The 25,550-nt window shown below is 41.2% G+C and overlaps 1 protein-coding gene and 1 pseudogene across 12 annotated transcripts in view; both read left to right on the top strand.

The window, feature by feature from the left end:
* LOC119517703 overlaps positions 1-4,233 on the top strand; it is a 51,996-nt pseudogene extending 47,763 nt beyond the window's left edge.
* Positions 1-25,550, top strand: part of LOC119517700 (ATP-binding cassette sub-family A member 17-like) — a 153,644-nt gene that overhangs the window by 102,281 nt on the left and 25,813 nt on the right. The window lies entirely within an intron of this gene.

Here is a 25,550-nt window from a genome sequence, read left to right on the forward strand (position 1 = left end):
TTACGTGGCTCTTCCTGCAGGTTTGGAGTATTGGCAGATGTCCTGGGTGAGTTTCAGTGGAGACAGTCTCAGAGTGGGTTTTCTCTGGTTGTGACTGAGTCACATTTGAGTTCATTTGTACACCTAAAGACAGAAATTAGCAACTCAGCCCTTTCACTGTCTCGCCTGTGTGCCCCTTTAAGACAGGAGGGCCTGGGACAGGACAGGGCCCAGACACCTGAATCCCAAGAAGATAGGAAAGCTGGAAGCGTGGATGGGACCGGCTCAGTTTCTCCTAGATCTAGGAGGCGGGGAGAGGGAGCTTAGAAAATTCAAGCCAAGCCTTATTAGTCTTCTGTGGGCCCCAGGGAGAATTTTATCAAGAGACTCATCAAACATCCAGGAACTTTGTAATATTTCCCCTAAGTTTGTTAGTCTTATTCTTTGTTTCCCTATAGTCACTGGTGGTTTAAAAAATAATTAAAAATAAAATAAAACTCAAGCACCATCAAAAGATCAAAAGAACTTTGCTTGCTTCAGAGACAGAAGGGAAGTGGCTACTTTTAGAGAATGAAGTTCTGACTGTGGAAGGCGGAGAGAAGGGAGAAAACCTGACCAGATCCTACTGGCAGTCACAGCTGGGAGGAGACAGTGACTAAGCCTGGGTGCAGTGAGAGGCTCTGGGGCCCCGAGGGCAGCTCAGACCTACCCCAGTACACGGGTGCAATCAAGCAAGCGGAGCCTTCTGCACTGTGGCCTCCAGGCCTCTTACTGGGCATGTCCTGCTTTGGTTTTCTCAGGTGTACTTTAAGAAGACGCCCCTGCTGGCTGTGAAACAGGTCTCCTTCGTTGTTAGATCAGAGGAATGTTTTGGCCTTCTGGGCCCCAATGGAGCTGGGAAAACATCCATTTTCAAAATGCTAACTGGGGAAGAGCACATGACCTCTGGGAATGCCTTTGTCACTGGCCTCAGCATCAGAACTGACATCAAGGAGGTAGGGTGTGGCCAAAGCAAAGCAGATACGCCCTGGGTGGGGCAGGTGTGGTGGCAAGAGGGGTCACAGAAACAAACCTGGGAGATGTTACAGGGGATTTCGGCTTTTTCTGTGAGCTCCAGAGGCATCTCTCCAGCTACTTACTCAACATCGCCTCTTGTATGGCCCTCAGGTACTTTGTCCAGTTTGCCAGGGATGTTGTCACAAGTATCCCAGACTAGATAGCTTAAACAACGGGAATTTATTGTCTCACTGTTTGGCTAGAAGTACAAAATCACAGTTTCGGCAGGCCTGTGTATTCTCTGAAGTCAGCAGCGTTCTGGTGGCAGCTGGCTGGCTGGCCATCTGTAACTCCATCTCTGCCTTTGTCATGTGTCCTTCTCTCATCCAGTCTGTCTCCTCCCAAGTCCACATTTTCTCTGTGTTTGAGACCTCAGATTGAGGCCACCTTGATTCAGTTTGGCCTCACCTTAATTCATAACATCTTCAAAATCCCGCTTACAAATGCGTTCACGCTCGCAGAACTGGGAGATAGGACTTGAACATGCCTGGGGAGGGGCAAGTGGTGTATGAGTCTGTCCATAACACTTCACATGCAGACCCACATGCAAAATACATTCACCCCATCCCAATATCCCAAAAACCTTAAGCCATTTCAGTAACTCTCCAAAATCTCTTCTAAATCAGTTATGGATGTTATCCATCCTGGGGCAAAATTCCTCCCTACATGTGGATGTGTGGAATGTAGAAAAAAGTTATCTGCTTCCAAAATACAGTGGTGGGACAGGCATAGGATAGACATTCCCCTTCCAAACAGGAGAAATTGGAAGGAAAACAGGGTTCATTGACTGCAAACAAGTCAAGGCCTGGGCATCATCTGTGGCTTGATGCTTTGTCCCCAGGGCTGACTGGAATAGTAGCCCTGTCCTCTCTGAGCACTGAAATGGTGGCCACACTCTCCCCAGAAACCAAGTTTTGCTGCATATAATTTTTAGCTCTGCTGTTAGTTGTGTATATGTTCATAATTCTTGCTCAATTGAACATTTTACTTTTAACCTTTTTGTGTCTTTGTATCTAAAGTGAGTCTCCTATAGACAGCATGTAGTGGATCATGTTTTTTTATCCATACTTCCAATCTCTGCCTTTTAATTAAAGAATTTAATACATTTACATTAAGGTAATAACTGATAAGGAAGAATGGTGCAACCTCTGTGGAAATCGGTATAGCTTATAAAGTTAGCTATAGAATTACCGTATGACCCAGCAGTCCCACTTCTTGCTATGTTCCCTAAAACATGGACTCTTAAAGATATTTGTATGTGAATGTTTATGACAGCGTTGTTAACAATAGCTAAAAGATGAAGCAACCATAGGATTCATCAACAAATGAATGGATAAACAAAATGTGTTATATACACAATGGACTATTATCCAGCCATAAAAAGGAATGAAAGAGAAAAGGCCAAAGCAAGAAACTGAAAGCAATGAAACCCGGAAGAGAAGGGAAAAACAGCAGACACTGCCATGTTGCCTTGCCATGTGACAGAGATCGCCCGCAGCCAGTCTTCAGTAAGAAAGCATCACCTGATGATGCCTTGATTTGGACATTTTTCTCAGCCTCAAAACTGTAAGCTTGTGGAGGTGATGAAATTTACTCAGATCTCAGGAATGGAGTTGCATCCTATGGGAACACCTGGTGATTGGCTGGCTGAGAGGCACGGAGCCCATTTGAACTAATGAAAAGGTCTCAGAACCACAGAGCAAAATACCCAAGGCAGAGCCAGCAGGGGTCTGGACACTCCTTAGGAGAAGAGCATCCCAGGAAGAGAACCAGCCTCAGACTTGTACTCAAGAATATTTACCAAAAGGAGCTGGAAGAAACTGCACATCCATTTTGAAATCGGAAACCAGTCTCCAGAATCCTAGTTCAAGGACAATTGACTGACTCCCTGGTGGTGCTACTAGGAAGAACTTGCTAAAGAAAGAGGCATTCTGGAATCAAGAATTCAAATATGACCCGACAGTGGTTTAAGTCGCAGTGTGAGAACATGGCTGGAACATGAAGAAGTACTTTGTGTGTAGATATCTATGACACAAGGAATGAATTTGATGAAAAGAAGCCATTGCTTCCTTAAAGGACATAGTAGAAGGAGAATTTAAGGCACCACTGGCAGAGAAGCTGTTGGAAGTGTTTGACACTAGGTCTTCCCAAACGCACCCTTCCTGTTTTCTTCCAGGCCAGGCTGAACCTCCTCAGCAGTGGGTCCGTAGTGCCGGTCAAGATGGAAGTGAATCCCCCCAAACAGGAGCACCTGCTGGTGCTGAAAGGTTTGAGAGCCTCCATCTAGAATGGAATGGATACCTGGTACGTCACTCTCTCTGATCAGTGCCCATGCATTCACCAGACAGAATGTAACTGCAGAAGCTGATGTACGGACTCTACTCCGTCTGAGGAACTCGCTAAGAAATTTTCTCTTCATTAAGAGTAACCAGATTACTGTAGAATGACTACAGAAGTAATAGTACATTATCAACCATATGAAAGCAACCCCTCAAAACTGCCAAAAATTGCAGAGAAAGCAATTCAGGACTTTCCTACTCATCTGCTATCAAGATTTATTCCTTGGTTTCCACATGATGGATCCAGACTTGCACACAAACCTAAAAAATCACCACCTATGATTTCTAGAGAGGCAGCTAAAGATGTGAAACAGTGCTTAACTATTTCAGCACATGATGTTAAATCACAAAAGCTGTGATTATACAGTAGATCTATTGGAGTTTCAACCTAATTTGAAAAAAAAGAAGCACTTAATCTGGTCTTACACACTGAATTAAAAAACTAATCCTGGAAATATCAATAAATGATCAGAAAAAGGAAAACAGCACTTGAAGAGGTCTTGGAGTGTTTCCATTCACAGCAATAATTATACTGAAAAGATTTTCCCTTTATCTAAAAATCTGCAAGATAGTTTAAAGGCACTAACTTTGCACCCTCTTTATAGAGGAAGATGGACAATAGAACACACTATTTGTAACAGCCAAACACTGGAAGACATTGGGCAAAACTCAATCAAATATCAGGCACAGTGAACTACCATCTTGTAATACAACAATTCAGAGACATTTAGGTGAAATATGGGTTTTCTGTGATGTTATATACTGTGAATATGTATAAAATTTTCTTAAAAGAAGATTAGCTCTTACTGGGAAAATGAATTTATTTGTATATAAATATGGTGTTATTTTTAGTATGTAATGAATTTGACTGATTGTAAAAAAGAATTTTTTGAATGAACTGAGCATGGACTTGAAATAGTGAGATGAATAAATGTTTTACTGGTTTTTACATTTTAACGACTTTTTTTTTTAACTTTTGCTAATATAGCATGTTTGCTCTTAACTTTGTGGAAAAATAATTGTATGATATTATGTGTACAGTCTGTATCCCCAAAATGAATATGTGTCAGGCAAATTCCTAGCCTTGTCCTTAACTCAAAAACTTTCTGGATTCTACTTATTAGAAACCTTTTAAATGAATTATGATAATTTATTGTTTAAAGTGAATTTGAAGGTAAATATTTCTTTTTCCTTTTGTTACTTTTCTAGTGATTGAATTAAATATTCCTATGAGATAACTAAGTTGCATTTTGGTGAATGCTCCGAATCTAATTTTACTGTATTTTTTTCTTTATTCATCTGAAGTGTAATGATTTTTTCCAATAAAACTGAAAACAATTCTTCTAAAAAAACAAGAGGGAATTCAAATACGGTTTCAGAACTGAAGAGCTGATACCCCCTAGGGCCATGAATTCCTTGGCAGATGCCCCGAATTGGAGGCCCCATGTGTCACGAGGGTCCAGACACCCCAGACTGTGCGGGGGAGAGAGCCCTCACCTCCCGCTGAAACTTGAGAATCACTTTCCAACACTACTACCTCTGGGGAGGGATTCTCAGGTCCTTGGATTCCTTTTTTGGCCCCAATACCAAAGAAAATGCCAAGATAACAAAGAACATACTGGTGTGGGGGTACAGCAGTTAAAGGACTAATCTCAGCCTCATTCTGTGCATATAAAAATTTGCAGCAGCCCGGATGCACTGAGACAGACTGTGCTGGCGCCGTGACTCCCGGCCGGGGGGCCGTCTCCTCCACTTCTCCTGCAGCACCAGCAACGCGCAGGAACCTCAGTATGTATATATTTACTTAACAGTCAAGAATTCTCTAATAGTTGTATAAACTGGCACAGATTTTTAGAGGGAATTTTGGTAGTGTTTATCAGGTTTTCATTGAATCTGTAATCACTTTGGTTAGGATTGACATCTTAGTAATTTTAAGTCTTCCTATCCATGAACCCAGGATGTGTGTTTATTCATTTAGGTCTTCTTTAATTTCTTCCAGCAATGTTTTTTTTTTTTTTTTTTTAATTAAGTCGTGAGTTTAGAACAATCATGCATAAAATGCAGGATTCCCATTTACCACCCTATTATTGATACCACCATACATTGGTGTGGTACATTTGTTACAACTGATGAAGGCACGTTTTTATAATTGTACTATTAACTATAGTCCATGGTTTAACTTAGGGTTCACTCTTTGTGTTGTGCAGTTGAATGCTTTTTAAAAAATTGGTATTCTAATGGCATATATACAACTTAAAATTTCCCCCTTTTAGCCACATTCAAATGCATATCTTTCTGTGCTGTTATTTGCGTTCACAGCATTGTGCTACCATCACCACCATCCATTACCAAAATTTTTCCATCTTCCCAAGTAAAACCTCTACGTTTTGAGCCTTTGCTTCCCATTCCCTACCCCCACCCCATCCGCTGGTGACCTGTGTCCTGGATTCTGACTCTGTGAGTTTGCATATTCTGATTGTTCCCTATCAGTGAGATCATACAATGTTTGTCCTTTTGGTGTCTGGCTTTTTTCACTTGGCATGACGTTGAGGTTCATCCATGTTGTTGCACGTATCAGGACTTTTGATTCCTTTTTATGGCCGAATGGTGTTTCATTGTGTGTGTACACCACATTTTGTGTGTCCGTTCATTGGTTGATGGATGCTGGGGTTGCTTCCATCTTTTGGCAATTGTGAATAATGCCGCTGTGGGCATTGGTGTGGAAACGTCTGTTTGAGTCTCTGCTTTGAAGTCTCTTCAATCCCACCTGGAGGGGGATTTCCTGGTCATATGGTAATTCTGTGCTTGACTTGCTGAGGAACTGCCAGGCTGTCTTCCACATCAACTGCTCCATTTTGCATTCCCACAGCATCATTATTTGCAGTTATATATTGTGTACATTATAAAGTTCAGAATAACATACAGATAAATTTTTTGTTTAAAAAATTAGTTTATCAAGGTTTCTAAATGCAAGGTCATATAATAAAATGTTGCTGACAGGGCGATGCAGGAATGAAACACAGACGCAAAATTAAGATTTAAGGGAGCAGGGGACCCACTGCATCGTGTGCCAAGTGGGTGCTAATGCACCTGTGCTCCAGTTATTTATTCGTTTGTTACACAAAGCAAGACTACGCTATGTGAGCAAAAGCAAGCAGGGTCTCTCAGATGTCAATCTTTACATCCTGCTGCAGATAAGAAGGAACAATCTGGGGTCAATGGTTAATGCTGTTGTCATAGTCACAAGACACATATCTTTACAAGGTGTGCTTGCACGGCGTTCCATGCAGGCTTGCGGCCCAGCTTTCCAGGCTGCTACCCTGGACATGGTCTAAACAACATGAAAGGCTTGGTTCCCCACAATAAAATCAATTGCATTTTAATATACCATCATTAGTTAGAAAATAAAATTTTACAAAGTTATCATTTATAATAGCATCAATGACCTAATACATAGGATTAAATCTGAGAAAGTCTTTATTTCTCCATTTTTTTAATGGAGAAATTTATTAAAATAATTTTTTAATTATTTTGAAATAATTTTGGACTTACAGAAATTTGCAAAAATAGAGCTGGAAGTTCCCATATATCCTTCAAACAGCTTCTCCTAATGGTAACATCTTGCATTTATACAACACTGCTAATGACATGCCTTGTTAGAATTTCACCATGTTTCCACTGATACCCTTCTTCTAGTCCAGGATGCAATAGAACCCCACCCTGCATTTAGTTACCATGTCTTTTTTTTTTTTTTAATTTTTTATTTTGAAACACTTTCAAACTTACAAGACAATTACAAAAATAATACAAAACAAATACAGAGAATGCCAACATACCTCCACCCCCATAACCAGATCTACTAATTTTAAAATTTTGCCACATTTGTTTTATCATTCTATCTGTCTATTTATCAATCCATTTCTGAACTCTTGAGTGTAGATTGTATACATCAAGCTCCTTAAACACTTAATATTACTATGTATATTTCCTGAGAACTACAATATTCACTTATGTATCCCCCTTTAGTACAGTTATCAAGTTCAAGAAATTTAACATTGATATGAAGTCTACAATCTACAATCCAGTATTTTCATATGTCCAATAATTTACTTTTTTTAAATTTTATTTTGAAATAAATTCAAAGTTATAGGAACAGTTGCAAAAACAATATAAACCCCATACACAGAACTCCAGCATTCCCTGACCCCCCCCATACTCCGATCCACTAACTTTAACATGTTGTCACACCACTATTTCTTTCCCTCCCTCCCTCCCTATCTATTGCTCTGTTTTCTGAACATATGAGAGCTTGCTGCACACATCCTTGAACAAACACTATAATTCACATATAGAATTCCCATGAACAAGAACATTCTTTTATGCAATCCCATTAAGCGCAGCTAAGAAGTACAAGAGATTCGACAATGATACAAAGCTTACATTCTGTCTTTCGTTTTCCTTATGTCTTGACTGTGTCCCTTTGAGCCTCCTGTCCTCCATCCACAGATCCCATCCAGGGTCATCCTTGGCATTCAATTGTCATCTATTTAGACTGTCTTTTTTTTTTTCCTCAATTGTGGAAACATATATACAGCCTAAATCTTCCCATTCCACCCGCTACCTAGCCTTCCATTAGTGGGATTAATCACATTTAGAATGTTGTAATGCTGTCACCTTCCCACCATCCATTACTAGAAATTTCCCTTCACCTCAAACAGCAACCCTACACTCATTTCTTAACTGCCCATTGCCCCTTCCCCCATTTCTCTTAACCCATACTCTGCTTTTCATCTCTGATAATTTCTTTGTGTTTACTGTGGGGCTTAAAATTAAACTCTTAAATCCATAACAATCTTGTTTTTCTTTGATACCGACTTAATTTCAATAGGACACATAAACTATGTACCTGTACTCCTCCATTCCCCCACCTTTATATAGTTCTTGTCAAAAATTAGTATTTTACATTGAGTTCAAAACCACTGATTTGTCATTAGAGTTTGTGTATTTTATATCATGTAGGAAGTAAATAGTGGAGTTACAATTCAAAAATTATTGACTTCTATTTGTATTCCACTGTGGTCAGAGATTGTGCTTTGAGTATGTTCAATTGTTTTGTTTTGTTTTGTTTTAATTTATTGAGGCTTGTTTTATGTCCCACCATATGGTCTGTTCTGGAGAAAGATCCGTGATCACTAGAGAAAAATGAGTGTCCTGGTGATTTGGGATGTAAAGTTCTATATATGTCTCTTAAAATTCTCTATATCTCTTTCTCCTTTCTTTGTTTCTCTGTCGGTAGGGCTCCCTTTAGTATCTGAAGTTGGGCAGGTCTTTTATTGGCAAACTCTCTCAGCATTTGTTTGTCTGTGAAATATTTAAGCTTTCCCTCAAATCTGAAGGAGAGTTTTGCTGGATAAAGTATTCTTGGTTGGAAATTTTTCTCTCTCAGAGTTTTAAATATATCATGCCACTGCCTTCTTGCCTCCATGGTGGCCGCTGAGTAGTCACAACTTAGTCTTATGTTCTTTCCTTTGTATGTGGTGAATTGCTTTTCTCTTGCTGCTTTCAGAACTTGCTCCTTCTCTTCAGTATTTGACAGTCTGATCAGAATATGTCTTGGAGTGGGTTTATTTGGATTTATTCTATTTGGAGTTCACTGGGCATTTATGCTTTGTGTATTTATATTGTGTAGACGTGTTCTAGTTTGCTAATGCTGCAGAATGCAAAACACCAGAGGTGGAATGGCTTTTATAAAAAGGGGGTTTATTTGGCTACACAGTTACAGTCTTAAGGCTATAAAGTGTCCAAGGTAACACATCAGTAATCGGGTACCTTCACTGGAGGATGGCTAATGGCATCTGGAAAACCTCTGTTAGCTGGGAAGGCGCATGGCTGGTGTCTGCTCCAAAGTTCTGGTTTCAAAATGGCTTTCTCCCAGGACGTTCCTCTCTAGCAAGCTTGCTCCTCTTCAAAATGTCACTCACAGCTGCACTGAGTTCCTTCTCTTTGAGTCAGCTCATTTATATGGCTCCACTGATCAAGTCCCACCCTGAATGGGTGGGGCCATGCCTCTGTGGGAATATCTCATCAGAGTCATCACCCACAGCTGGGTGGGGCACATTCCAAGCAAATCTAATCAGCACCAAAACGTCTGCCCCACAAGAATACATCAAAGATAATGGCGTTTGGGGGACACAATACATTCAAACTGGCACATTCCACCCCCTGGACCCCAAAATGACATTATCTTTCCAAGTACAAAATACATTCATTCCATCACAATATCACAAAAACTTAAATCATTTCAGTAACAAAAGTTAAATACAAGATCCTATCAAAATCAATTACAGATGTGGTGGGTCCTAAGGCATAATTCTCCTTTAGCTTTGGATCTGTGGACTTAGAACAAGCTATATGCTTCCAATATACAAAGGAGGGACATTCATAGGATAAACATCCCATTGCCATAAGGAGAAAGAGTAAGGAAAACAGGGTTCACAGAACCAAAACAGTTCCTAAAACCCGCAGGACAAACTCCATTAGATTTCAAAGTGTGAGAGTCATTTACAGAACAACATTGCATCCTTGGGGCTTGAGAGAGCGGGAGTCTAACCCTTCCTAAGGGCCTTTGTGGCAGCCCTTTCCTCTCCAAACACTTGGGAGAGTGCTCCAACATATCCACACATTAGGGAGACCACCTTCTCGGCCCCACCGTCCTCAAACATTGGGGCAGCTCCTGGATTCCCTTCCATCTCCGGGGCACCCGCTCAACCCCTTCAGAACAGTGTGGTGGCAGCCAGGCTCTCCCCAATTCCCTGGGAATGTGTTCCATCCTCTTTGGGACCTTGGGTGGCAAAACTCTTCCAGAGCATCAAGGTGGAATGCCCACCATCGACCTCCGGGGCAAACTCACCTTTCCATGCGTGTGGGCTGCTCCACTCTCCCAGCCCAAGGCCTCTTGACTCCAGACCTCAACCTCCATGGCTCTGTCTTTAAAGAAATTTTTCCTTCAATTTGTTCCTTGTCTGTCTTCTCCAGTCCAGATTGGCAATGGCTCTGTCTGTAAAGATCTCACAAAAATTCTGTTGGCTTTGCATGAAGCATGCAGGGGTCAAAGCCATCAGACAATAGAACTTTCCACACATCCTTTCTGGATAATTCCATCTCCAATCTTGGCTTGTACTGAAATGGTGGCTGGGTTCCATGTTTGGTTACATCTCACATTGGGCTGTAGCTTCTGGGATTCCACCCCCTGGAAGCTCGTAATTTTCCAAGCCATCAGCTTCTGGTTTCTTTGAACCCAAGAGTTCAGTTCTAAGTTTATCTCTCTCTGCTCGCATTTTACTATAAGCTGCAAGAAGAAGCCAGGGTACATCCTCCACATGTAGTCTGGAGATATCCTCAGCTAAGTATTCCAGGTTGTCACTTTCAAATTCTTCCTTCCATCTGACACCAGGACTCAATTTTGCCAAATTCTCTGCAACTTTAAAACAAGGATCACCTTTCTTCCAGTTTGCAACAACACATTCATCATTTCTGCTCAAGTTCTCATCAGAAGTATCTTTAGAGTCCATATTTCCATAAACAGTCTCTTTAAAGCAGTTTTGGCCTTTTCTATCAAGCTCCTCACAGTACTTCCAGAATCTTCCCCTTATCCATTTGAAAAGCCGTTCCAACATGTTTGGTATTTGCAGACTCAGCAGCAAAAGCACCCCACTCCTGGTACCAAAATCTGTTCTAGTTTGCTAATGCTGTGGAATGCAAAACACCAGAGGTGGATTGGCTTTTATAAAAAGGGCGTTTATTTGGCTACACAATTACAGTATTAAGGCCTTAAAGGATCCAAGGTAACACATCAGTAATCGAGTACCTTCACTGGAGGATGGCCAATGGCGTCCGGAAAAACTCTGTTAGCCGGGAAGGCATGTGGCTGGCATCTGCTCCAAAGTTCTGGTTTCAAAATGGCTTTCTCCCAGGACGTTCCTCTCTAGCAAGCTTGCTCCTCTTCAAAACGTCACTCACAGCTGCACTGAGTTCCTTCTCGTTGAGTCTCATCAGAGTCATCACCCACAGCTGGGTGTGGCACATTCCAAGCAAATCTAATCAGCACCAAAACTTCTGCCCCACAAGACTACATCAAAGATAATGGCGTTTGGGGGACACAAGACATTCAAACTGGCACAAGAAGGTTTGGGAAGTTTTCCCCAACAATTTCTTTGAATATGCTTTCTAGACCTTTACCCTTCTCTTCCCCTTCTGGGACACCAATGAATCTTAGGTTTGGACATTTTATTTTATCTATCATATCCCTGAGATCCTTTTTTATTTTTTGTATTGTTTTCTCCATCCTTTCTTTTGTTCTTTTATTTTCTGTTCTGTGGACCTCTAGGACACTGAGTCATTGTTCAGCTTCCTCTAATCTTGTATGATGAGTGTCCAGAGTCTTTTTTTTTTAATCTTCATTTTATTGAGATATATTCACATACCACGCAGTCATACAAAACAAATCGTACTTTCGATTGTTCACAGTACCATTACATAGTTGTACATTCATCACCAAAATCAATCCCTGACACCTTCATTAGCACACACACAAAAATAACAAGAATAATAATTAGAGTGAAAAAGAGCAATTGAAGTAAAAAAGAACACTGGGTACCTTTGTCTGTTTGTTTCCTTCCCCTATTTTTCTACTCATCCATCCATAAACTAGACAAAGTGGAGTGTGGTCCTTATGGCTTTCCCAATCCCATTGTCACCCCTCATAAGCTACATTTTTATACAACTGTCTTCGAGATTCATGGGTTCTGGGTTGTAGTTTGATAGTTTCAGGTATCCACCACCAGCTACCCCAATTCTTTAGAACCTAAAAAGGGTTGTCTAAAGTGTGCATAAGAGTACCCACCAGAGTGACCTCTTGGCTCCTTTTGGATTCTCTCTGCCACTGAAGCTTATTTCATTTCCTTTCACATCCCCCTTTTGGTCAAGAAGATGTTCTCCGTCCCACGATGCCAGGTCTACATTCCTCCCCGGGAGTCATATTCCACGTTGCCAGGGAGATTCACTCCCCTGGGTGTCTGATCCCACGTAGGGGGGAGGGCAGTGATTTCACCTTTCAAGTTGGCTTAGCTAGAGAGACAGGGCCACATCTGAGCAACAAAGAGGCATTCGGGAGGAGGCTCTTAGGCACAACCATAGGGAGGCCTAGCCTCTCCTTTGCAGCAACCGTCTTCCCAAGGGTAAAACCTGTGGCAGAGGGCTCAACCCATCAAACCACCAGTCCCCTATGTCTGTGGTCATGTTAGCAACCATGGAGGTGGGGTAGGCGAATACCCCTGCATTCTCCACAGGCTCCTCAAGGGGGCACTACATCTTTTTTTTTTCCTTGTTTTTCTTTTTTTTTTTTTAACTTTCCCTTCTTTTTTAAATCAACTGTATGAAAAAAAAAGTTAAAAAGAAAACAAACATACAATAAAAGAACATTTCAAAGAGACCATAACAAGTGAGTAAGAAAAAGACAACTAACCTAAGATAACTGCTTAACTTCCAACATGTTCCTACTTTACCCCAAGAAAGTTACCTAATATAGCAACATTTCTGTGAACTTGCTCCTACTATATCCATCAGAAATTAACAGACCATAGTCATTCCTGGGCATCCCCAGAACGTTAAATAGCTTATCTGTTCTTCTTGGATTCTTGTTCCCCCTTCCTTAATTGCTCTCTATTGCTAGTTCCCCTACATTCTACATTATAAGCCATTTGTTATACATTTTTCAAAGTTCACATTAGTGGTAGCATATAATATTTCTCTTTTTGTGCCTGGCTTATTTCGCTCAGCATTATGTCTTCAAGGTTCATCCATGTTGTCATATGTTTCACGAGATCGTTCCTTCTTACTGCCGCGTAGTATTCCATCGTGTGTATATACCACATTTTATTTATCCACTCATCTGTTGAAGGACATTTGGGTTGTTTCCATCTCTTGGCAATTGTGAATAATGCTGCTATGAACATTGGCGTGCAGATATCTGTTCGTGTCACTGCTTTCCGATCTTCTGGGTATATACCGAGAAGTGCAATCGCTGGATCGAATGGTAACTCTCTGTCTAGTTTTCTAAGGAACTGCCAGACTGACTTCCAGAGTGGCTGAACCATTATACAGTCCCACCAACAGTGAATAAGAGTTCCAATTTCTCCACATCCCCTCCAGCATTTGTAGTTTCCTGTTTGTTTAATGGCAGCCATTCTAACCGGTGTTAGATGGTATCTCATTGTGGTCTTAATTTGCATCTCTCTAATAGCTAGTGAAGCTGAACATTTTTTCATGTGTTTCTTGGCCATTTGTATTTCCTCTTCAGAGAACTGTCTTTTCATATCTTTTGCCCATTTTATAATTGGGCCGACTGTACTATTGTCATTGAGTTGTAGGATTTCTTTATATATGCAAGATATCAGTCTTTTGTCAGATACATGGTTTCCAAAAATTTTTTCCCATTGAGTTGGCTGCCTCTTTACCTTTTTGAGAAATTCCTTTGAGGTGCAGAAACTTCTAAGCTTGAGGAGTTCCCATTTATCTATTTCTCTTTTGTTGCTTGTGCTTTGGGTGTAAAGTCTAGGAAGTGGCCGCCTAATACAAGGTCTTGAAGATGTTTTCCTACATTATCTTCTAGGAGTTTTATGGTACTTTCTTTTAAATTGAGATCTTTGGTCCATTTTGAGTTAATTTTTGTGTAGGGGGTGAGGTAGGGGTCCTCTTTCATTCTTTTGGATATGGATATCCAACTCTCCCAGCCCCATTTGTTGAAAAGACCATTATGACTCAGTTCAGTGACTTTGGGGGCCTTATCAAAGATCAGTCGGCCATAGATCTGAGGGTCTATCTCCGAATTCTCAATTCGATTCCATTGATCTATATGTCTGTCTTTGTGCCAGTACCATGCTGTTTTGGCAACTGTAGCTTTATAATAAGCTTCAAAGTCAGGGAGTGTAAGTCCTCCCACTTCGTTTTTCTTTTTTAGAGTGTCTTTAGCAATTCAAGGCATCTTCCCTTTCCAAATAAATTTGATAACTAGCTTTTCCAAGTCTGCAAAGTAGGTTGTTGGAATTTTGATTGGGATTGCATTGAATCTGTAGATGAGTTTGGGTAGAATTGACATCTTAATGACATTTAGTCTTCCTATCCATGAACATGGAATATTTTTCCATCTTTTAAGGTCCCCTTCTATTTCTTTTAGTAGAGTTATGTAGTTCTCTTTGTATAGGTCTTTTACATCTTTGGTTAAGTTTATTCCTAGGTACTTGATTTTTTTAGTTGCTATTGAAAATGGTATCTTTTTCTTGAGTGTCTCTTCAGTTTGTTCATTTCTAGCATATAGAAACATTACTGACTTATGTGCATTAACCTTGTATCCCGCTACTTTGCTGAATTTGTTTATTAGCTCTAGTAGCTGTATCATCGATTTCTCAGGGTTTTCTAGATATAACATCATATCATCTGCAAACAATGACAGTTTTACTTCTTCTTTTCCAATTTGGATGCCTTTTATTTCTTTGTCTTGCCGGATTGCCCTGGCTAGCACTTCCAGCACAATGTTGAATAACAGTGGTGACAGCGGGCATCCTTGTCTTGTTCCTGATCTTAGAGGGAAGGCTTTCAGTCTCTCACCATTGAGTACTATGCTGGCTGTGGGTTTTTCATATATGCTATTTATCATGTTGAGGAAGTTTCCTTCAATTCCTACTTTTTGAAGTGTTTTTATCAAAAAGGGATGTTGGATTTTGTCAAATGCTTTTTCAGCATCTATTGAGATGATCAATTGATTTTTCCCTTTTGACTTGTTAATGTGTTGTAATACATTGATTGATTTTCTTATGTTGAACCATCCTTGCATGCCTGGAATGAACCCCACTTGGTCATGGTGTATGATTTTTTTAATGTGTCTTTGGATTCGATTTGCAAGTATTTTGTTGAGGATTTTTGCATCTATATTCATTAGGGAGATTGGCCGTTAGTTTTCCTTTTTTGTAGCATCTTTGCCTGGTTTTGGTATTAGATTGATGTTAGCTTCATAAAATGAGTTAGGTAGTGTTCCATTTTCTTCAATGTTTGAAAGAGTTTGAGTAAGATTGGTGTCAGTTCTTTCTGGAAAGTTTGGTAGAATTCCCCTGTGAAGCCATCTGGCCCTGGGCATTTATTTGTGGGAAGATTTTTGATGACTGATTGGATCTCTTTGCTTGTGATGGGTTGGTTGAGGTCTTCTATTTCTTCTCTGGTCAGTCTAGGTTGTTCATATGTTTCCCAGAAATTGTCCATTTCTTCTACATTATCCAGTTTGTTGCCATACAGTTGTTCCTAATATCCTCTTATAATTTTTTTAATTTCTTCAGGATCTGCAGTTATGTCACCTTTTTCATTCATTATTTTGTTTATATGGGTTTTCTCTCTTTTTGATTTTGTCATTCTAGCTAGGGGCTTGTCAATCTTGTTGATCTTCTCAAAGAACCAACTTTTGGTGATATTTATCCTCTCTATTGTTTTTTTGTTCTCTATGTCATTTATTTCTGCTTTAATCCTTGTTATTTCTTTTCTTTCTTCTACTTGGTTTAGGATTGGTTTGCTGTTCATTTTCTAGCTTCTTCAGTTGATCCATTAGTTCTTTGATTTTGGCTCTTTCTTCCTTTTTAATATATGCGTTTAGTGCTATAAATTTCCCCCTCAGCACTGCTTTTGCTGCATCCCATAGGTTTTGGTATGTTGTGTTCTCATTTTCATTCGTCTCTATATATTTAGCAATTTCTCTTGCTATTTCTTCGTTAACCCACTGATTGTTTAGGAGTGTGTTGTTTAACCTCCAGGTATTTGTGAATTTTCTAAGTCTCTGATGGTTATTGACTTCTAATTGTATTCCATTGTGGTCAGAGAATGTGCTTTGAATAATTTCAATCTTTTTAAATTTATTGAGGCTTGTTTTATGTCCCAGCATATGATCTATTGTGGAGAAAGTTCCGTGAGCACTAGAAAAGTATGTGTATCCTGATGATTTGGGATGTAATGTCCTGTATATGTCTGTTAAATCTAATTCATTTATCAGATTGTTTAGGTTTTCAATTTCCTTATTGGTCTTCTGTCTGGTTGATCTATCTATAGGAGAGAGTGATGTGTTGAAGTCTCCCACAATTATTGTGGAAACATCAATTGCTTCCTTTAGTTTTGCCAGTGTTTCTCTCATGTATTTTGTGGCACCTTGATTGGGTGCATAGACATTTACGATTGTTATTTCTTCTTGTTGAATTGCCCCTTTTATTAGTATGTAGTGGCCTTCTTTGTCTCTCAAAAACATCCCTGCATTTGAAGTCTATTTTATCTGAGATTAATATTGCTACACCTGCTTTCTTTTGGCTGTAGCTTGCATGAAATATTTTTTTCCATCCTTTCACTTTCAGTTTCTTTGTGTCCCTGTGTCTAAGATGAGTCTCTTGTATGCAACATATTGATGGTTCATTTTTTTTGATCCATTCTGCAAATCTATATCTTTTAATTGGGGAGTTTAATCCATTTACATTCAACGTTATAACCGTGAAGGCATTTCTTGAATCAGCCATCTTATCCTTTGGTTTATGTTTGTCATATTTTTCCCCTCTGTCTATTAATATCCTTTATTGTACCCATACCGAATCTCTTTAGTACTGAACCTTTCTCCAAGTCTCTCTGTCCTTTCTTTGTTTCTCTGTCTGTAGGGCTCCCTTTAGTATCTCCAGTAGGGCAGGTCTCTTGTTAGCAACTTCTCTCAGCATTTGTTTGTCTGTGAAAAATTTAAGCTCTCCCTCAAATTTGAAGGAGAGCTTTGCTGGATAAAGTATTCTTGGCTAGAAATTTTTCGCACTCAGAATTTTAAATATATCGTGCCACTGCCTTCTTGCCTCCATGGTGGCTGCTGAGTAGTCACTACTTAGTCTTATGCTGTTTCCTTTGTATGTGGTGAATTGCTTTTCTCTTGCTGCTTTCAGAACTTGCTCTTTCTCTTCTGTGTTTGACAGTGTGATCAGAATATGTCTCGGAGTGGGTTTATTTGGATTTATTCTATTTGGAGTTCGCTGAGCATTTATGATTTGTGTATTTATGTTGTTTAGAAGATTTGGGAAGTTTTCCCCAACAATTTCTTTGAATACTCTTCCTAGACCTTTACCCTTTTCTTCCCCTTCTGGGACACCAATGAGTCTTATATTCGGACGTTTCATATTATCTATCATATCCCTGAGGTCCATTTCGATTTTTTCAATTTTTTTCCCCATTCTTTCTTTTATGCTTTCATTTTCCATTCTGTCATCTTCCAGGTCACCGATTCGTTGTTCACCTTCCTCTAGTCTTGTACTATGAGTGTCCAGAATCTTTTTAATTTGGTCAACAGTTTCTTTAATTTCCATAAGATCATCCATTTTTTTATTTAGTCTTGCAATGTCTTCTTTATGCTCTTCTAGGGTCTTCTTGATTTCCTTTGTATCCCGTACTATGGTCTCATTGTTCATCTTTAGTTCTTTGAGTAGCTGCTCCAGGTGCTGTGTCTCTTCTGATCTTTTGATTTGGGTGCTTGGGCTTGGGTTATCCATATCGTCTGGTTTTTTCATATGCTTTATAATTTTCTGTTGTTTTTGGCCTCATGGAATTTGCTGAACTTGATAGGGTTCTTTTAGGATTGGTAGACCAATTGAAGTCCTTATCTCTACTTTATCAGATCTACAGCTTCGTGGAGTACACTTTCTCTAACTAACCAGCAGGTGGCGTCCACGAGCCACCTGTTCTCCACAAGCCAGTTCTCCCCTGCTTAGCCTTTTTGGTGAGTGGGAGAGTGAGTCTTGTGGGGTTCAATTGGTGTACCAAGCTTGCGTGTGTAGTTAGTGTTGCCTGCCCTGTATATGGGGCGTGTTTCTGGGCAGTCAGGGAGGGGGGGGTGGCCCTAACAATCAAATCTCCCTGGTGATCCTAGAGTTTTAAAGCTGCTGCAATAGTCTAATCCTTCAGTTCAGTCCTGCCACAGTTTGTCTCTGCCACTGACCCACAAGTCCTTGGTATTGGCGTATGGCTCCTGAGACTTGCAAGTGGGCCCCTCTTCCAGGCCGTGCACCCCGGGTCCTCTGTTGAGGGATGACTGTGCTATGTCACAGGTGAGTGCCGTCCTCCCAGGGCAGTTCTGGGCTGCTGGGCTGTGTAGGGATGCTCCCAGTCTGCTGAAATGATGGCTGAATGGGGCTTTGTTAATTCACACTGCTCCACCTTCCCAACTCTGGGACAATCAGCTGAGGTTGCAGGGAAGGCTAATGTCCACGCCCAGTTTTGTGGTGTATGCCTGTTATTTGAAGCACTTCCGTCCCACTGGGTTGTCTGGGGCAGCTCTGGGCTATGGGGCTGGCGATGGGCAGGAGTGTTTCCTGTCGACCAGGATGATGGCTGTGAGCGGACACCCCCCTTTTCTTGGGAAGTTGTGGTGTTTAGTGAATTTTCTCAGCCACTGGATTATTGCCTTTTGTCTCAGAGCTCTCCTAGTTCTGCCCTTGACTTGACCTGCCCAAATTGCAAGTCTTTGAAGCTTTCTGTATTGGGCTTCTTAGAGTAATTGTTTTAGAAAAAGAAAAAAGGATTAAAAAAAAAAAAAGAAAAAAGGGCCCTCCTCAGAGTTCTAATGGGTTATTGAAATGCTAAGAGACAAAGCAATTAGGGCCATTAAGGAAAGGTCCACAGGGCAGAGAGATCAGCTTTTCTTCGGAATTTGCATATGAGCCTCAGGGCCTGAGCTCTGCCCTTCCCCTTTCTATGTTCACCAGAACTCCAAAAATCCTCCGCTTTTATTTTGGAGTTTTTCGTGTTGTTTTTTTCTATGCCTGTCTCCTGTCTGCTGGGCTGGCTGCTCTCAGATTCTCTGGTGTCTGGTCTCAGTCTATCTATGGTTGGAGTTTGGATCAGTAGAATGAGTTTCTGATAAGGGCTGCCACTGCAGTTCTCCCTTCTCCTTCCCGGAGCTGACAGCCCCTCCTCCCACGGGACTGAGCCTGGCAGGGAGGGGTGCGGGTCCCCTGGCCACAAAAACTTACAGATTTCGCTGATCTCAGCAGTTCCACGTTTTCATGAGTGTTGTATGAAGTATGCCCAAAGTCAGATTGCTCTGTGGTGTCCAGTCCACGCAGTTCCTGGCTTTCTACCTACTTTCCTGGAAGAGTAACTAAAACATATAGCTCACCAGTCTGCCATCTTGCCCTGCCTCCAGAGTCTTTTTAATTTGGCCAACAATTTCTTTTATTTCCATAAGATCTTCTATTTTTTTGTTTTATCTTGCAATTTCTTCTTTATGCTCTTCTAGGGTCTTCTTTATGTCCCTTTTATCCTGCTCCATGGTCTTCTTCGTGTCTTTTATATCCTGTGCCATGTTTTTGTTTCTCAATTGTAACTGATTAATTGTGCCAAGTACTATGTCTCTTCTGATATTTTGATTTGAGTGTTTGGGATTGGGTTCTCCATATCATCTGGTTTTATCATATGCATTAAGATTTTCTGTTATTTTGGCCTCTTGGTATTTGCTTTGCTTGATAGTATTCTTTCAAGTAAAAAAATATACCAATCTGTTTTTTCAGAAATACAAGTTGGTGGTGTACACTTTCTCCAGCTAACCAGCAGATGACGTCTGCGAGTCACCTATACCCCTCAAGTCAGTTCTCCCCAACTCTGTCTCTGTGGTGTGTGGGGAAATGATTTTTGTGGGGTTCGGTTGGTGAACTCAGTTTGGGTTTGTTGTTGGAGCTGTGCACCCTGAATGTGGGGCGTGTGTCTGGGTGGTCAGGGAGGCAGGGCAGCTTTAGTATTCAAACCTCCCAAGTGTTCCCAGAGATTCAAGGCTGTTGCAAGAGTCTAAGCCTTCATTTCAGTTTTGCCCCAGATTTTCTCTGTCGCTGACTGTCCTAGTTTGCTAATGCTGCAGAATGCAAAACACCAGAGATGGACTGGCTTTTATAAAAAGGGGGTTTATTTGGCTATACAGTTACAGTCTTAAGGCTATAAAGTGTCCAAGGTAACACATCAGTAATCAGGTACCTTCACTGGAGGATGGCAAATGGCGTCCGGAAAACCTCTGTTAGCCAGGAAGGCACGTGGCTGGCATCTGCTCCAAAGTTCTGGTTTCAAAATGGCTTTCTCCCAGGACGTTCCTCTCTAGCAAGCTTGCTCTTCTTCAAAACGTCACTCACAGCTGCACTCCGTTCCGCCTCTTTGAGTCAGCATGTTTTATATGGCTCCACTCATCAAGGCCCACCCTGAATGGGTGGGGTCACACCTCCATAGGAGTATCCCACCAAAGTCACCACCCACAGCTGGGTGGGGCACATTCCAAGCAAATCTAACCAGCACCAAAACGTCTGTCCCACAAGACCACAATGATAATGGCATTTGGGGGACACAATACATTGAAACCGGCACACTGACCCACAAACCACTGGCACTGATGTAGCGTCCCTGGGTTTTCTGAGCGGGGCCCCCTTCTCAGCTGTGATCTTCCAGGACCTCTGCTGAGGGAATGCTGTGCTACGTCGCTAGTATGCGTCATCCCTCAAGGGAAGCCCCAGGCCCCCGGGCCGTGCAGGGGGCTCTCAGCCTGATGCAAAGATTAGCCTATAATTCTTGACTGGTGTAAGTTCTGAATGAAAGGCAGGTAGTAGAGCTGGGCCCCACCCCTTTCCTCTTAGAGAAGATAGACGCCCTAGGGGGAGGTCATTAGCATTTCAGTGGTCTCTCTCTGCCTGTGCCACACCCCTGTCTGGGTCACAGAACTGGGAACTGAAAATGGCCGAGGCTTTCTCCACTGAGTCGAAAAAGGAACAGAGCTAGTCTGAGGCGATGCTTGGCTCCCCAAGGTCAGCCGTCACCCAAAGCCTCTGTCTACTTGTTGGGGATTTGTACCTCGTAGTGAGCAGTTCACACTCACTAATTAAAACCCCAGTTGGAGCTCAGCTGAGCTATATTCACTTGCTGGGAGAAAGCTTCTCTCTGGCACCACGAGGCTTTGTAGCTCGGGCTGTGGGGGAGGGGTTTCCCGATTTGGATCCGCAGTTCTTACTTACAGATTTTGTGCTGTGATCTTGGGCATTCCTCCCAATTCAGGTTCGTGTATGATGAGTGGACAGTCACATTTGTCCCCCTGCAGTTATTCTGGATTATTTACTAGTTGTTTCTGGTTTTTTGTAGTTGTTCCAGGGGGACTACTTAGCTTCCACTCCTCTCTATGCCGCCATCTTAGATCCTCCCTCAATAATTTACTTTTGAGCCGTCTCTCCTCCCTTGTTAGATCCTGACCAGGGTCATTTATTGCCTTTAGTTGTCTTTGATTCTTTAGTTGCTTTTTCTTTTTTTTCATTGTGGGAACATTTATATAACATAAACTTTCCCATCTCATCCATTCCCAGTGTACCATTCAGTGGGATTAACCACATTCATGTATTGTGGTACCCTCCCCACCTTCTGTTATCAAGTTTCCCATCTCTCCAAAAACAAACCCTGTACCTATTTTGCATTAACTCTCCGTTCCTCCTGCCCCCACACTGGCAACCTGTACTCTAATTTTTGTCTCTATGAGCTTGCATGTTTTCCAATTTTTAAAAAATTACCGTGGAGCTTAAATTTAACATTCTCAATCTTTAACAATCTGTTTGCTTTGATACCAGCTTAACTTCAATAGTGTACACAAACTGTGTTCCTATACGTGGGAAGCATCCACCCACCTTTATGTTGTTCTTGTCACAAATTACAGGTTTATACATATAAGTCCATAACCATTGATTTATAATTGCATTTTATGCATTTGCTTTTTAGATACTATAGAAAGTAAAAAGTAGCATTATCCTATTGTTTATTGTCTTTGCCTTTTCCTTTTGTCCTGCAGAGCTCTCTTTAGCATTTCTTTTAGAATTCCTGCTTGGTTATTTTTTTCTTTCAGCACTTTAAATAAATCTTCCTACTGCTTTCTTGCCTCCAGGGTTTCCAATGAGAAATCAGCACTTAATATAAGATGCTTCCTTGTATTTGACATGTTGCTTGTCTTTTGTGGCTTTCTTTGGAATTTGACAGTTTGATAATATGCCACAGCATGGGTCTATTTGAGTTTATTCTGTTTGGAGTTCGTTGAATGTCTTGGGTGTGTACATTCATGTTTTTTTGTTAAATTTTGGAAGTTTCTAGCCACCATTTCTTTGCATATTCTCTCTGCCCCTTTTGCTCTTCTCCTTCTGGGCCTGCTACAGTTTGTGTAATGATTCGCTGGATGATGTCCCACAGGTTCCTCAGCTCTGTTCGCTTTCTGTCACTCTGCTCTTCAGACTGAATGATTTCAATTGTCTTATCTTCAAGTTCTCTTACTCTTCTGTCAGCTCCAACCTGCTGTTGCACCCCTCTAGGAAATTTTTAATTTCTGTTACTGTGGCCTTCATCTCTGTTTGGTTGCTTTTCATAATTTCCATCTCTCCATTGATATTCTCTTTGTTTATGTGGTGGATTAAACTGTGTACCCGTGTTTGGACACGTTCTTGGTCTCGTTGCACATTCTGGCAGGTGTGGACCCATTGTAAGTAAGTTCTCTTCAAGATGGTGGTTCAGTTAAAATGTGGCCCAGCTGAATAAGGTTGGTATTTAATCCAGATTAGTGGAATCCTTTATAAGCAGAATGAAAGTAAGATAGAGAAGTCATGGGGCACAGCCAGAAGCTGGAAGTCAGTGGAGCCCAGAAGAGACAGGAGAAGATGCCCCATGTGCATTGCCATGTGACAGAAAAGCTGAAGACCAAGGAATAACGGCAGCCAGCCCCAGAACACCACAGTCTTATGGGAAGAAGCATCGCCTTGCAGACCTTGATTTTGGACTTCTCCTAGCCTCAAAACCATGAGCCAATACAATTCTGTTGTTTAAGCCAGCCCATTGTATGTTTGTTTTAGAAGCTGGAAACAAACTGTTCATCCATCATTTTCCTGATTTCCTTTAGTGCTTTGTCCATGTTTTCCTTTATCTCTTTGAGCATATTTAGGACCATTTTTTTAAAGTATTTGTCTAGTATGACCCAGCTCTCTTTCTCCTCATTAGTGGTTTCTAATGCTTTAAATCTTCTCCTTTGCCTGGGCCATCATTTCCTGTTTCTTTTTATGTTTAGTAACCTTTTGTTGAAACCTGGTCATTTTGATATGGTAATGTGTCATTGCTGGAATTTAGACTGTTAAGCTTGTATCCAGCTAGTGTTATGACAGAGCTTTCCTTGATTGCCAGGAGCTAACAAAGGGAAAAAAAAGCAGCAGCAGCAGCAAGCAAAAAAATAAAACATCTTTCCCAGTCTTTACAGACTGATCTGCATGACTGCTTGACTGCTTGCCTTCAGGACTTATCCATTCAATGAGCTTAGAGAATAGCTCCAGGGCAAAGCCTCTCTGATCCTCTCCATGCCTGCATCTTGTCTTGGACATGCGCCTTTGGCCCCAGGAATTCCCATTAACATGATTCTGAGTGTCCTATCTTCCCTAGGAAATAGTTTTTCATGGTCCCAGGCACTTCATTGTATATCCTACAGCCAGCAACCCTTTGCCCCAGGCAGCCACTTAACTTCTCTCCCACAGTGTTCTGTCACAGAGCTGCCTTCTACATGCAGGGCAAGTTCAGGGATGGTGAGTCCCTCAGGCCAACACCAGCATATTGGGCCAGACATACATGCTCCCAGCATGTGGACAAGGGTTACCCTGGTCCATCTGGAACCGGGACCAGGGATCTGCAGGGGGAAGGTGGGCTGGGTCCTTGCTGAGCCAGTGTGCTGGTTTGGAGTTGTTAGGTCCCCCAGAAAAGCCATGTTCTTTTAATCCATTCTTGTGGTTGCAGACCTCTTGTGGGTGGGACCTTTTGATTAGGTTCTTTCCACGGAGATTTGACCCAGCCCATTCAAGGTGGGTCTTAATCCTCATGCTGGAGTCCTTTATGGGAGGATAAAAGACAGATGAAACTCAGAGAACCCAGAGAAGCTAAGAGATGAAATCCAGAGAAAAGCCTCTAGAGGACAGAGAGAGCCACTGAAACCAATCCAGGAGAGAAGAACCATCAGACACCACCGTGTGCCTTCCCGGGTGACAGAGGAACCCCGGATGCCAGCAGTCTTTCCTCAGAGAAGGTATCTTACTCTTGATGCCTTAATTCGGACATTTCCATGGCCCTAGAAATGTAAATTTGTAACCCAATAAATCACCATTGAAAAAGCCAACCGATTTCTGGTGTATTGCATTCAAGCAGCTTTAGCAAACCAAAACAGCCAGCGAAGGGTGGGCGAGGGGCCACGAGATCCTACTGCTTTTAAGCAGCCTTTTTCTTGATTCAGCACTTGCCCTGTTACTGCAGTTCTTAAACTGTTTTCCTGAGCCTTGAGAAAGATATTTCTGCCAGTTCTTGCTGGTTATTCAAAGATTCTGTAGGGAGACAGAGCCCTGAAGCATTTCATTCTGCCATCTTGATGGGGTGGTCTCTCCATTAAAAAAAAATTGTTTATTTTAATTGATGATAAAATATACATCATATAAAAACCATCTTAACCATTTTAAATGGACAATTCTTTGACATTAAGTACACTGACTATACTGTGTAACTTTCACCACTCTATTACTAGAGAATTTTCATCTTCCCAGACCAAAATTCATACTCATTTAGCAGTAACTCCACATTTCCCCTGCCTTTACCTCTAATAATCATTATTATGTTTCTGTGTCCACAAATTTGCCTACTCTAAGTATTTCATATAAGAAAATTAATAAAATCTTTGTTCTTTTGTGACTGGCTTATTTCACTCAACATGATGCCTTCACGTTTCATCTATATTGTAGTATATACCGGCACTCATTTCTGTTTTACAGCTGGATAATATTCCATTGCCTAGATAGACCACATTTTGTTTATCTGTTCATCTGATAATGGATACTTGGGTTACATCCACCTTTTAGTTATTGTGAATAATGTTGTGATGAACATTAGTGTACAAATATCTGTCCGAGCCCCTGCTTTCAGTTCTTTTGGATATATACCTAGGAGTGGAATTGCTGGGTATGCTGGTTTGAACGTATTATGTCCCCAAAACACCACTATCTTTGATGCAGTCTTGTGGAGGCAGATGTATAAGTGTTG

Source organism: Choloepus didactylus, chromosome 21 (genome assembly GCF_015220235.1).
Source record: "Choloepus didactylus isolate mChoDid1 chromosome 21, mChoDid1.pri, whole genome shotgun sequence".
Classification (NCBI taxonomy): Eukaryota; Metazoa; Chordata; class Mammalia; order Pilosa; family Megalonychidae; genus Choloepus; species Choloepus didactylus.